The sequence below is a fragment of the Quercus robur genome, chromosome 11 (assembly GCF_932294415.1).
Source record: "Quercus robur chromosome 11, dhQueRobu3.1, whole genome shotgun sequence".
Taxonomy (NCBI): domain Eukaryota; kingdom Viridiplantae; phylum Streptophyta; class Magnoliopsida; order Fagales; family Fagaceae; genus Quercus; species Quercus robur.
This window is the reverse complement of record NC_065544.1, coordinates 55,777,462-55,789,073: the sequence shown is the minus strand read 5'-3', so window position 1 is coordinate 55,789,073 and position 11,612 is coordinate 55,777,462. Positions and strand designations below refer to the sequence as shown.

Sequence of the window (11,612 nt, the reverse complement as noted above, 5' to 3'; positions counted from 1 at the left end):
TGGAAATGACTCCTGAACAATGATATTTAGCGTTACAGCTACACACAAAGTCTCCATGAGGGCTCTGATGGGACAAGTATCTAGGAGATCACCTATACAATCAACAAGTGGAATGCTAGGATTGAAAAAGAATAGGACTTTATAAAGAAAAGGACGTCGTGAGAAATGGGGTATGTAATCTTTGGGAAAGACAAACGAAATAGAGAGAGAATATCTTGTACTGAGAAAAAGCTTGAATATATATAAGAACAACTTATCCTCGGACTTGACCGAGGAATGCCATTGCCATATTGTGTTTTTCTTAATGGTTTAATCTCATTCAATTGAGGCCTATATTTGGTTTGTTGAAACACTCTTTCTTGTAGGATCTACTCTCTAACAAATATATTGTGTTGGGCTTGCTGGGCTTTCCTTAACTGTTCAATAGTGGGAGGCTCAAGTATAGGGCCCCTACAATTTTAATAAAAAATTAATTTAAGTTTTGACTGTACAGAGTTTAGACTTTATCGGTGTTTATTTATTTTTATATTTTCAAATTTTCTTTGTGTTTTGTGTTAACTTCTTAATATAAGATATGGAATGAGTTTGATCATTCCTATTTAGGCTATGTTTAATCTATATCCTAACCAACACAAACAATAATAAACAAAATAGTTCCTTAATACCAATTTTTTACTAGTGATAGTCTAATTGAAAAAATCAACACACTCATAAATTAAATACAATAACCAAAACCAAAACATACACAAAAGAGTTCAAATTTGAAAATATAAAAATAATTAAATAAAAACTTACATAGGAGGACCAAGAACTTAAATGGGTGTCCATTGTTTTGCTTCTTTATAGTAAATTTTCTTTGGCTTAATATCCCACACACAAATTCATAAGTAAAGAATAATAAGTAAGATGTATTTATTAGATTAAAATATAAGCGTAAGTTGCATTTTGAAAATATATATATATATATATATATATATATATATATAACAACGTGGGGTGTATTGTGTGGGATTTGATTATAGGGATTGGTTAAGATGGATTGTATTGAAAAGTCATGGCTGAATATATATTAGTTCTAAAATTTTTTATAATAGATTTTTAGTTGGAGTAGAATTTAAATTTCTAAAACTTAGATGATAATGCTTTATCTAAATTAAACTATTGTTAAATCGTCTCCTTTAGTCAAGAGCTTTGTAGTTTAATACCTTAATAAAATATTAATTTAAAAAGATGCAAATTGAGGGGAAAAAAATTTTAGGTTGTGTGGGATTTAAGTTTAGAAATTTTTTTAATAGACTTTTAGTTTGAATAGAATTTAATTTTTTTTTAAATTATTGATAAATCATTCAACCTAAAGAAAAATTTAAAACAAAAATAAAAACGTTGGTTGTGTGGGATTTAAGGTTAGAAATATAATAGACTTTTAGTTTGAATAGAATTTAAATTTGTTGAAATTTAAATGATAAAGTTTTAACTAAATTAAAAAATTTTAAATATTATCCTTTAATTAAGGAAATATATTCTAATAAAAAATATATAATTAATTTACTAATTAGTGAGATATAAATTATTTTCATTTTATGAACTTATAAAAAACTTGACTAAGACATAGTAACAAAAGTAGCCCTTCGATGGTGCTGACAAGTTCCCACATCTTTGGTATACGATTTTTTTTTTGCTTGAAATCTTTATTTCCATCGCTAGAACAATAGTGTGCAATAGTAGACCAGGGAGTTTCTAGTTTGTCTATTTCTTTTCTTACAACAGCATGCATTTGGCTCTCATGTTTAAGTTGCTAGGTATCAAGCAATTCAAGAGATTTCTTACCGATCAAGTTCTTTTGCTTTGACTCATTTTCATGTTTAATTTTATTTTTGTTTTTGTTCTTCTTCTTATTATTATTATTATTTTGAAGTTATTATTATTGTTTTTGCTTTGACTCAATGCATGATTTTGAGCCCTTAACCCTACAATATTAGTTCTAAATTTTTTTATGATAGATTTTTAGTCGGAGTAGAATTTAAATTTATAAAACTTAGATGATAATGCTTTATCTAAATTAAATTATTGTTAAATCGTCTCCTTTAGTCAAGAGTTTTGTAGCTTAATATCCTAATAAAATATTAATTTAAAAAGATGCAAATTTAGGAAAACAAAAAACAAAAAATGTGGGTTGTGTGGGATTTAAGTTTAGAAAATTTTTTAATATACTTTTAGTTTGAATAGAATTTAAATTTATTTTAAATTATTATTAAATCATTCAATCTGAAGAAAAAAAAAAACATAAACAAAAACATCAGTTGTGTGGGATTTAAGGTTAGAAATTATAATACATTTTTAGTTTGAATAGAATTTAAATTTATTTTAAATTATTATTAAATCATTCAATCTGAAGAAAAAAAAACATAAACAAAAACGTCAGTTGTGTGGGATTTAAGGTTAGAAATTATAATACATTTTTAGTTTGAATAGAATTTAAATTTGTTTTAAATTATTGTTAAATATTATCTCTTAGTCAAAACGTAATTTTTTTTCAAGGAAAAAAAAAGGAGTTGTTGTGTGAGATTTAAGTTTATAAATTATTTATAATAAATTTTTAGTTTGAATAGAATTTAAATTTGTTAAAGTTTTAACTAAATTAAAAAATTGTTAAATATTATCCCTTAATTAAGGAAATATATTCTAATAAAAAATATATAATTAATGAAATATAAATTATTTTTATTTTATGAACTTATAAAAAACTAGACTAAGACATGGTAACAAAATTAGTAGCCCTTCGATGGTGCTGACAAGTTCCCACATCTTTGGCATACGATTTTGTTTTTGCTTGAAATCTTTATTTCCATCACTAGAACAGTAGTGTGCAATAGTAGGCCAGGGAGTTTCTAGTTTGTCTATTTCTTTTCTTACAACAGCATGCATTTGGCTCTCATGTTTAAGTTGCTAGCTATCAAGCAATTCAAGAGATTTCTTACGTACCGATCAAGTTCTTTTGCTTTGACTCATTTTCATGTTTTTTTTTTTATGTTATTCGTTCTTTTGTTTTTTGCCAAAACCCAAAATGGACTCCACTATTAATATTTGTTGGCTTGCCTTAATTACTTTTTGTTTTTGGTTAAATCTAAGTTTTTGAAGATATTTGGAAGAAATACTGATATAAGCTAGTGTCAACCAATGATGAGATGATGATCAAACTAATGGATTGCAATTGATGGTTTAAAATATACCGACCTACTTCACTCATATTTGGAATATTATTTGTTGGGTTTTGGCATTATCATTTTAGAAATTCATGTTGGTTTTCAAATCCTATTGGTAGTCTAGGGGTTGTTTGGATGAGAGAGTTTTGAGTGATATAATTGTGTTTTCATCACTCATCATCCAAAATTTGTGGGACCCACAGAAAAATTTTTGTTTGGATACCATCACTCATATCTGGTCACCCGGTTTTGGTCATCCAATCACTCAAAAAACTGAGTGATGAAGACCAAAAATGAAAACACAATTTCCTTGTTTTCAAGACTCATCACCCATGACTCAGTGGCACTTTTGTAATAAGCTGTCTCAGTGGGGCCCATTCAACCAGTGACTTGTCCCATCTATCTGACCGTTGGAGCTTCTTCCCTGTTACTCTGCATTTGTCCGAAAATTTTTTCCTAAAAAATTTCCATCTTCTCACTTCCCTCTCATTTTCACTTCCATCCTCACATCCCAGCGAGGTAGCTCCATGGCACCACAGTCTGTGTTCGAAGACTGAACGAGGCCTGAGAAGATCGTCCGTGTTTGAAGAACAACGCCTCATCGAAGCTCTGAACCAGGCCGGAATCTTCACCGGCGAGTGTAGCTCTCTGTCACCGTGTCCATACTTCTCTCTCCCCTTCCCAGGTGCGACATTATCTCCCAGGTGCAGTAAATCTGTCTCTCTCCCTCTCCATTTTCCATGTCCCTGGTCTGGTTCTGGTTTGGGTTTTTCGTTGGATGTGAAAGGGGTTTTTGATTTATTCTACTGATGTTGGTTGTGGCTTGTGAGACATGTTGATTGAATTCTTCCCATATGGATTTTTAGGGAAAATTTGTATTATCTTACTCTAATACCATAGGTCCAAAACAGAGCATGTAAGTGAAAAAAAAAAAAAAAAAAAAAAAAAAAAGGGAGATAATCAGGAGTATTATAGAATGAGCCATTATTTAGATTAAATGCCACAGCTTGTTTTTTTCAAACTATATTTAGTCTTAAGTGAAATTTTTCTTGAAGATTTTGTGATTGGAAGCCTAGAATGCTATATACATTGTTATTTTTATTAGATGCATTTTATCCAAAAAAAAAAACAATGTATGACCATAGCAGACTAGTTTGTACTGATTTAAAGGGCTGGGTAATAAGATAATCAATGTTGCCGCTTACAAGAATTTTATATAGCCTTATGGTGTGTTAATGCTGCCAGATTCAGATAGGGGTGAAAACTAGCCCAAGATTGCTCAGGTGCTTGTTCCATGAAAACACAACCTAACTTAAAATCTAGGATTTAAATAATATGTTACTCAGCTCCACAATTATATAATTCAGTCTCAAAATTTTATAAATCATATTTTTCTTCATTTTTTTCTTTTTCTTGCTGGTTACTTAGTACACTGCCTGTGTGCTTTGGTTCCTTATATAATTTTAAATTTTCCTACATGAAGCATTATTTAATTATTAAAGAAGGAAAAAAAATCCCAACCCTGAACCTGCCTCATGAATCCCCTCCATATAATCACATGCTATTGTAGTTTTTTTATTTTTAATGGTAATCCCAAACAACTCTATAAATGAATCATTTTAGTGGCCAATTCATAGAACTATGAATATACAAATATTAACATATGCAATTGTGTTGGGAAACTTGTATTAGATGGCACAAGAAACACAGAATGTTGAGGAGAAAAAGTGGCCTCCCCACATTGAACATCTTTTCATTGACCTCATGGTCGATGAACAACAAAAGGGGAACATGGAACATGGTGTCTTTAAGGCCAAAGTTTGGTTATCAATTACGAAAACCCTAAATGAGCAAACTGGGAAGGGTTTCACCCCTAAGCAAGTGAAAGACAAGCATAATAGGCTTAGGCAAAAACAAAGAAAGTGGGGTCAGCTTTTGAGGCATACCGGGTTGGGGTGGGATGAGACAACCCAAACGGTGACGGCTTCTGATGAGGTGTGGGCTAACGTGATTGCGATATGTTATATTTACTATCCTAATTCTTTGTATATCTGTTTGTAATTTTCTATTTCATATTAGCATGATTTTGATGTATATATTGTCATTTCAGGGGGATAATAAGGCAGTCGCATTACGGAAGAAAGGGTGTCCTGATTATGAGAAGCTGAAGCAACTTTTTGCCCCTAATACTGCAACTGGTTCCCTTCAAATTTCCTCAAACACGCCAGCCCCAGATAGTGATGAAGAGCGTGTCCTGGAAGAGGAACTTGCCAATGAGGAACGTGAGGCACATCGTACCCAGTTGGATGATGATGATTGCTACAATCCCAACATGGAGGGCGTAACCCAAGACGATCCCACTGTTGATGAGCAATGGAGTATTTTGCAATGGAGTATTTTTGAAGGACCAATTATTGTGTATCTGATATGGTTATAGGTGGATAGTTATGTTATATCACCTTCTAAAATATATAGGAACTCAAAACAAGGCATGTAATCTTTTTTTTTTTTTTGGTAGGATGGGAAATTCATAAAACACTAACACAACCAAAAGAGTTTCAGAACAAAGCCTATTCACAATACAAACTAGTGGCATTAGCCTCCAATGTGGAATTAGCCTCCAATGTGGAATGATTGGGAAAATATCAGGAGTTTCTCTAAGTTTTTCTTTAAAGGGTTTATCAAAAAAGCTTTTCTTTAAAGGACTAATTTTTTTTATACTAGTATTTTGTTTGTAATAAGTAATTTTATTCTTTTGAAACATATTACACCTAACATATATATAGAGTGCACTTTTCTTCTTTTTTTTGAGATAAGAACATATTCTTAATTTTTATTTTGTTAAAAAGTGTAGATTTTTTTTTGATAAACACGTAGGTTTTTATTAATAGTACACTTATTACCCTGGTACAGCCAGATACAACACAACTGAACCTTTGGCAATTTATTATGCTTGCCCTGTTTTTATTCATATCAATGCTTAAATATACTAACAACACAACTAAATCATAAACAATAGGAATGACTAAAAATAAGAATGCTACCAAAATGTCTACCATTACAAAACAACAATTATATGTATACGAATCATACAATAAGTCTGTCATTTGACACATACAATTGCCAGGTCGAACACCTACACTAAAAGGCACTCGCAACATGTACAATACATTTCCAAACAACTAATAAAAATTAAAAAGGTCATGGCAGACACATTTGTCGTAATCCAACATCCCTATTACCAAGTGAACATATAATGAACACCACAATTGCCAACCATGACATAAGTAAAGCAGCTTGATATTTACGTGCTCGCGCATTGGCCATACGAAGGGAAACCTTTGCTTTTTCAGCACTACACTTTGCTACTCTTTCCCTGTGGAGTAGGTCTGCTATCATTGCACGGGCTTCCATCTCATTGTTTTTTGTCATAGCTGCCTCGGCCTCAAGCCTAGTAAATTTCGCAATGACAATCGGTGCGGTTTCAGCTCCACGCCTACATGGGATGCCATCCAACCATTTAAAGGACTTACAATGTTCGTCACTGCCTTGCGTATTAAACAAAGCTGGTAAGTACATGAACTGAGGAGCATAGCAACTTTAACCATGAAACAACAATGATAGTAAGCGCCCAGCTGATACTTACAGGCTTCCAATGTCTACAGCCATAAAACCGTCTACCGAAATTATGGAGCTGCAAAGATGTCCGCAACACGCACTGATTCATGTCACACACATGCCCCCTATAGTTGGAGTTATAGCTACTGGCACTTCCCTCCGACATTGTGGTGAATCGTCTAGCCCTACAAGGCATATTCACTGTCATTCAACACATAGCCAACCATGTACTAAAAGTTTTCATCAACATGTATGTAGTAAGAGATGACAGTAATGCAGATTTTATATCCTATTTTGGTCAATGACACTAGTGCAGATTGTAGTCCTGCTATAGTTTTATTTTTATTTTTCAGTTGACCTTATTTTCATTGACCCTTCAATTTAGAAAGAGTGCCTGCAAATTCTGACCAGACCAGCCTAGCCAGCCTGCCCTTCTTTGCCTTTTATGAACTAATGTTGTTTGGGTGTTTATATTTTAGGATGAGTGCTACACTTAATAAGATATGAAAATTTAAAGGCATTTCTTCAAATAGAGAGGTATAGTGGTGCCTATAAAGTTACAATATTAATCAAATCCTTTATTGCACATCCAATGCTTCAAATCAACTCCAATTAGGTACATGAATTTGGGTAAGTAAAGAGTATACACAACTAAAATTGAATGTTGCAGTTCAAAGAGATAATTGTTTCTCAAAATTTTTTAAAAACAAATGTTCAAAGAGATAAAGAATGCATGTCAGATATATGTTACAAATATTATATAACCAGCCGATTATCATCTTTTACCCAAACAAAACTCTCTGACCTCAACAGACCCATGGATTATAGTTGAAACAGAGGGAAATCACCCATCCTAATAAGCAAAAGACAGAGGCCTCAAAAGACAGAGGTCTTACAATCTTCATATTAACAAAAACCTAACATAAAAATGTTCAAATCCAAGCAGAGTATTCACAGCATTTGATTGTTCAAATCCAATTTACAAAATCTGCAGTAAAATATTTATGAAATATAAAGGCAAAATCATGAGAACGGAGAGAAATTTAGTGCATGTACCAACAGAGGGCTCACGAGTTTCTCTTCAGCAGACCCACAGTGCTGCGATGAGTTTACAAGTTGAAGGTGAGGAAGATGAGCAACGTTGGATACGGCAAACTCTCATTAAAACAAAAAATAAAGTGAGATTTTTTTAAAAAAATTCTAAAAATAAGGCAATTTCATAGTTAACACTCTTAGCAAAAATAAACAAAAACCCACTACATAAACATAACAAACACTATCATAATCATAAACAATTATAATCAAGATCATAAATAATAAAAATGAAAATAATAAAAATAAAAATAAAAACCGACCCAAATTTAAAAAGAATGATTACCACATGCTACCGCGATTTTTGATCGTGTAAGGCCCACTTTCCGGCGTCCTCCCGAACGGGGTTATGTTCAGAGTTGGGAGTTTGGGATTCCTTCGTGTGGGTTTTCTAGAGTTCGAGCTGAGGGAGGATCTAACGCAGTGGAGGCGGGGAAGTGAGGGGCAACGAGATCCTCAAGCCAGGTTCGAATGCTGAGAGGAATTGGGGTTTTGCGCAGACAGGTTCGAGGTAAGGAAGAAGAGCATCACTCCGATTTGCTATTCTGGACTTTTGCACAGTTCCATTTTGCAAATTTTGGGTTTCTGGATGCTGGGGACGTTTTGGGGTGGAAAGGGCGTGGAGAAGAGAGACAGAGAGAGAGAGAACGCGGGTAAGAGTTATGACCGTTCTGTACCCTTGATTTTTAATTGATATTTGTGGGACCCAGTGAGTTGACATAAAGGTGAGTGATGGAGTTTCAAAACTTAACCCAAACAAGCCACAAATAGAGTTATCAGAAATTAGGGTATTTTTGAGTGATAGTGATGAGTGATGAATGATGAGTGAGGAGTGATGAAAACTGAGTGATGAGTGACCATTTTTTTAAAACCAAACAACCCCCTATTAATCGTATCCAATGCATCTGTTGCAAACTAGTAGGAAAACCCATTGGATCGTGGGAATACCTGATAAGGCCTTTGCCACTAGCAACACCTGTGTCTATATATAAGTTTTGCTTAACGTTTAGCCCATTTGAAAGATAGCTTTCCAAAAGGTTTGGAAGCCCACCATCACCAGACCGGATCCAGATCCTCTCCATTTCAATATGAAATGGAGAGTGTCCAGTTAAAGGCTAAGATTGATTTAAAATCAATTAATGACCTAAAATCAGCCACGCCATTTAAAATACACTTAACAGAGCAATGAGTCATAATTAACGTTAGTTTTCAACGTTTCTTCTGTCTCTATGGGTTCTCACTTTCTCTGTCTCTCTCATCAAAAATCCATGGCTCCTCTCTCTCACCTCAACCGAGTTTCTCCCTCACTCTCCCTAGCGCTCCACTCTCTCAACCCCGACTGCACCTCCACCAGTCTCTTCACCTCCACGCTTGCTCTCTACCTCTCCCTCAACCCTGTCGTCACCGCTTCCCACATTCCCAACTCAAACCCATAAGCAAAAACAAAGAAAAAACAGTACTGACTGAGATCCCGACCCCACACACTCGCACCCTTTTTAGACCCAGATCAGAGAGAGAGTAAGGGTTGGAGTTTGGAGAGAATCGGGTGTTTAAGTGAGAATTTGATGCTTTTCAGACCCAGATCAGAGAAAGTAAGGGTTAGGGTTTGGATAGAATTAGGTAAGAGAGAAGTTGATGCTCAATCTCCATGGCTACAGCTAGCAGCCACCATGTTCCGCTCCACCAATTCCGGCGGTGGTTCCGGTAAAGTTCCTCTGTCTCTCTCTTTGATTTTTCCTTCTTTTAATTTTCTCAACAAAAAAGAAGATTTTTTTTTTTAATTTCTTGTATTGTATTAGGATTTCGTTTTCTTTTGATAAAGAAATTGAATTCCCTGTTGTACTTTGGAAAAAAATAATGTGGAATTTGTGTTATTCGATACAGATTGTGTTCAAGTGAAAAGGCAACAAAAAAACAGAATCTGTATGTATACTAAAGTAAATGATGATTTACCTATAATACTAAATCTATGATTTTTTACTCTGATCCTGATTTCTTTGCCTAAGAGTATCCATTTCTTATTCCTTAGTTTCTTTCACTGAAACAGAACTATGATTCTTAGCTTGATAATAATTTCTTAGTTTGAAGTTTGTCACAATGGATAAGTTTTTTCTCATTCCCTATGTTACTACTGTGGTTTGAGTTGTGAAATGCATTGAAGATGTTTGAGAAAATATACCTACTGAAATCCAACTTATTTGGTCTTGGGTGTCTATGTTTCCCTAGGTTATCAATTAAGTAGAGTAGTGTATGTGTTCGTTTTGATACTTTAATGATCTAAAATCTGGTTTATTTGATGGAAAACCAAATTGTGGAAGTATCTTTGTTAGTGGCTTTGTAATGAGAGTGTTGTGCATCTGTCTCCTTAGGTTCTAATTAATTGGAGTAATACATGTGTTTTTGTCACATTTTTGAGCCTATAGAGTAAAAATATTTCATTTAAAGTCATAGTATCAAAAAATATGTAAATGTATGTAATCATTTGGCCTAATTAGACAACCATGTGATGCATCAGTAAGTATTGGGCTATTGATTCACTTTTGGGCTATTGATGTGGTTTATATACTGTTCTTACAATTAACAGCTCAGAATCACTGTTTATTTAATTATTTTTCAAAATTTTTTTATGCTGAAGTACTGATGAGTTTAGTTTTTGCAGATAAGCAAGGCACTTGCTGGAGCTGACAGAAAAGATCTGATGAGGAAGTTGCCAAAATTTATATATGATGAGGAGAAAACTTTGGAGGTGAGAAGCTGTTCTTGCATTTGCAATCCTTCAAATTATTCATTATGTGTGTATGCATGTTTGTTAATGTGTTCAGCTTTGAAAGTAAATTCTTTTTGGTTACAAATAAAGGCCTAGTTATGGTTGGTTGTCATGAGAAAAACAAGAAAAATATAATGGTTCGTATGTATAAGTAAGCTTTATGAATTGTGCTTCAATAAAAAAAATAAGAAAAAGAAACACTGTACAAATTGTTTGTGTTAACTTGTATTTTCATCCTTTTTTAACTATTATTGATATTGTTTTAGTTATCATTTTTTTTTTTTAAAATGTTTGCAATGCATTGATATTGCATTGGTTGTGTGATGACTACAGAGAACCCGCAAAATATTAACAAAGAAGACTGCTCAGTTGAATTCAGCCATTGACGATGTTTCTGCTCAGCTTCATGGGGATGATGCCCCTAATGGAGCTACAGTGAATTTAGATGAAGTTGGAGCTTCAATGTAACATAATATTTGTTGTAATTGCCATATAAACCATCACTATTTACGTGTGATTAGTACTGGAAAAACAATGTTTTGAATCCTTTATCCCTTTTAATTTTCTATTCAGTTAATAAATTCAGGTTGATTGTACTTATATAAAAAATTTACTAGAAATGATAGCAAAATATGATTTGTTTCACAGTAATTTTCTCTTAGTAGTAATTATTTATATTTAGGTACTAATTGTTCTCTCACGTGGTATTTTCACATTCCTACAATAGAGTATTGTGGATTTTTTTTTTCACACAATCAGTAGCAGATTTTCCACCTGAGATTGCACACTTGAGCTTATGAATAGTGCAATGGTTTTTACTCTCTCCCTTTCCTTTTTCTTATTTTGTATTAAAATAAAATTTCAAAGAATCCTTAGCTGCTAGTGCTTAACTTCAAGATGCATTCTATTTGTTGTTGACGAATTTCTAATAA

General features: G+C 33.2%; 1 long non-coding RNA gene across 1 annotated transcript; it reads left to right on the top strand.

Moving 5' to 3' along the window:
• Nucleotides 1–9,102: 9,102 nt before the first annotated feature.
• On the top strand, nt 9,103–11,331 carry LOC126707087 (uncharacterized). Its single transcript, XR_007648805.1, has 3 exons — nt 9,103–9,617; nt 10,573–10,659; nt 11,014–11,331. It is a non-coding gene; the product is annotated as an uncharacterized LOC126707087 (long non-coding RNA).
• The last annotated feature ends 281 nt before the right edge of the window (nt 11,332–11,612 follow it).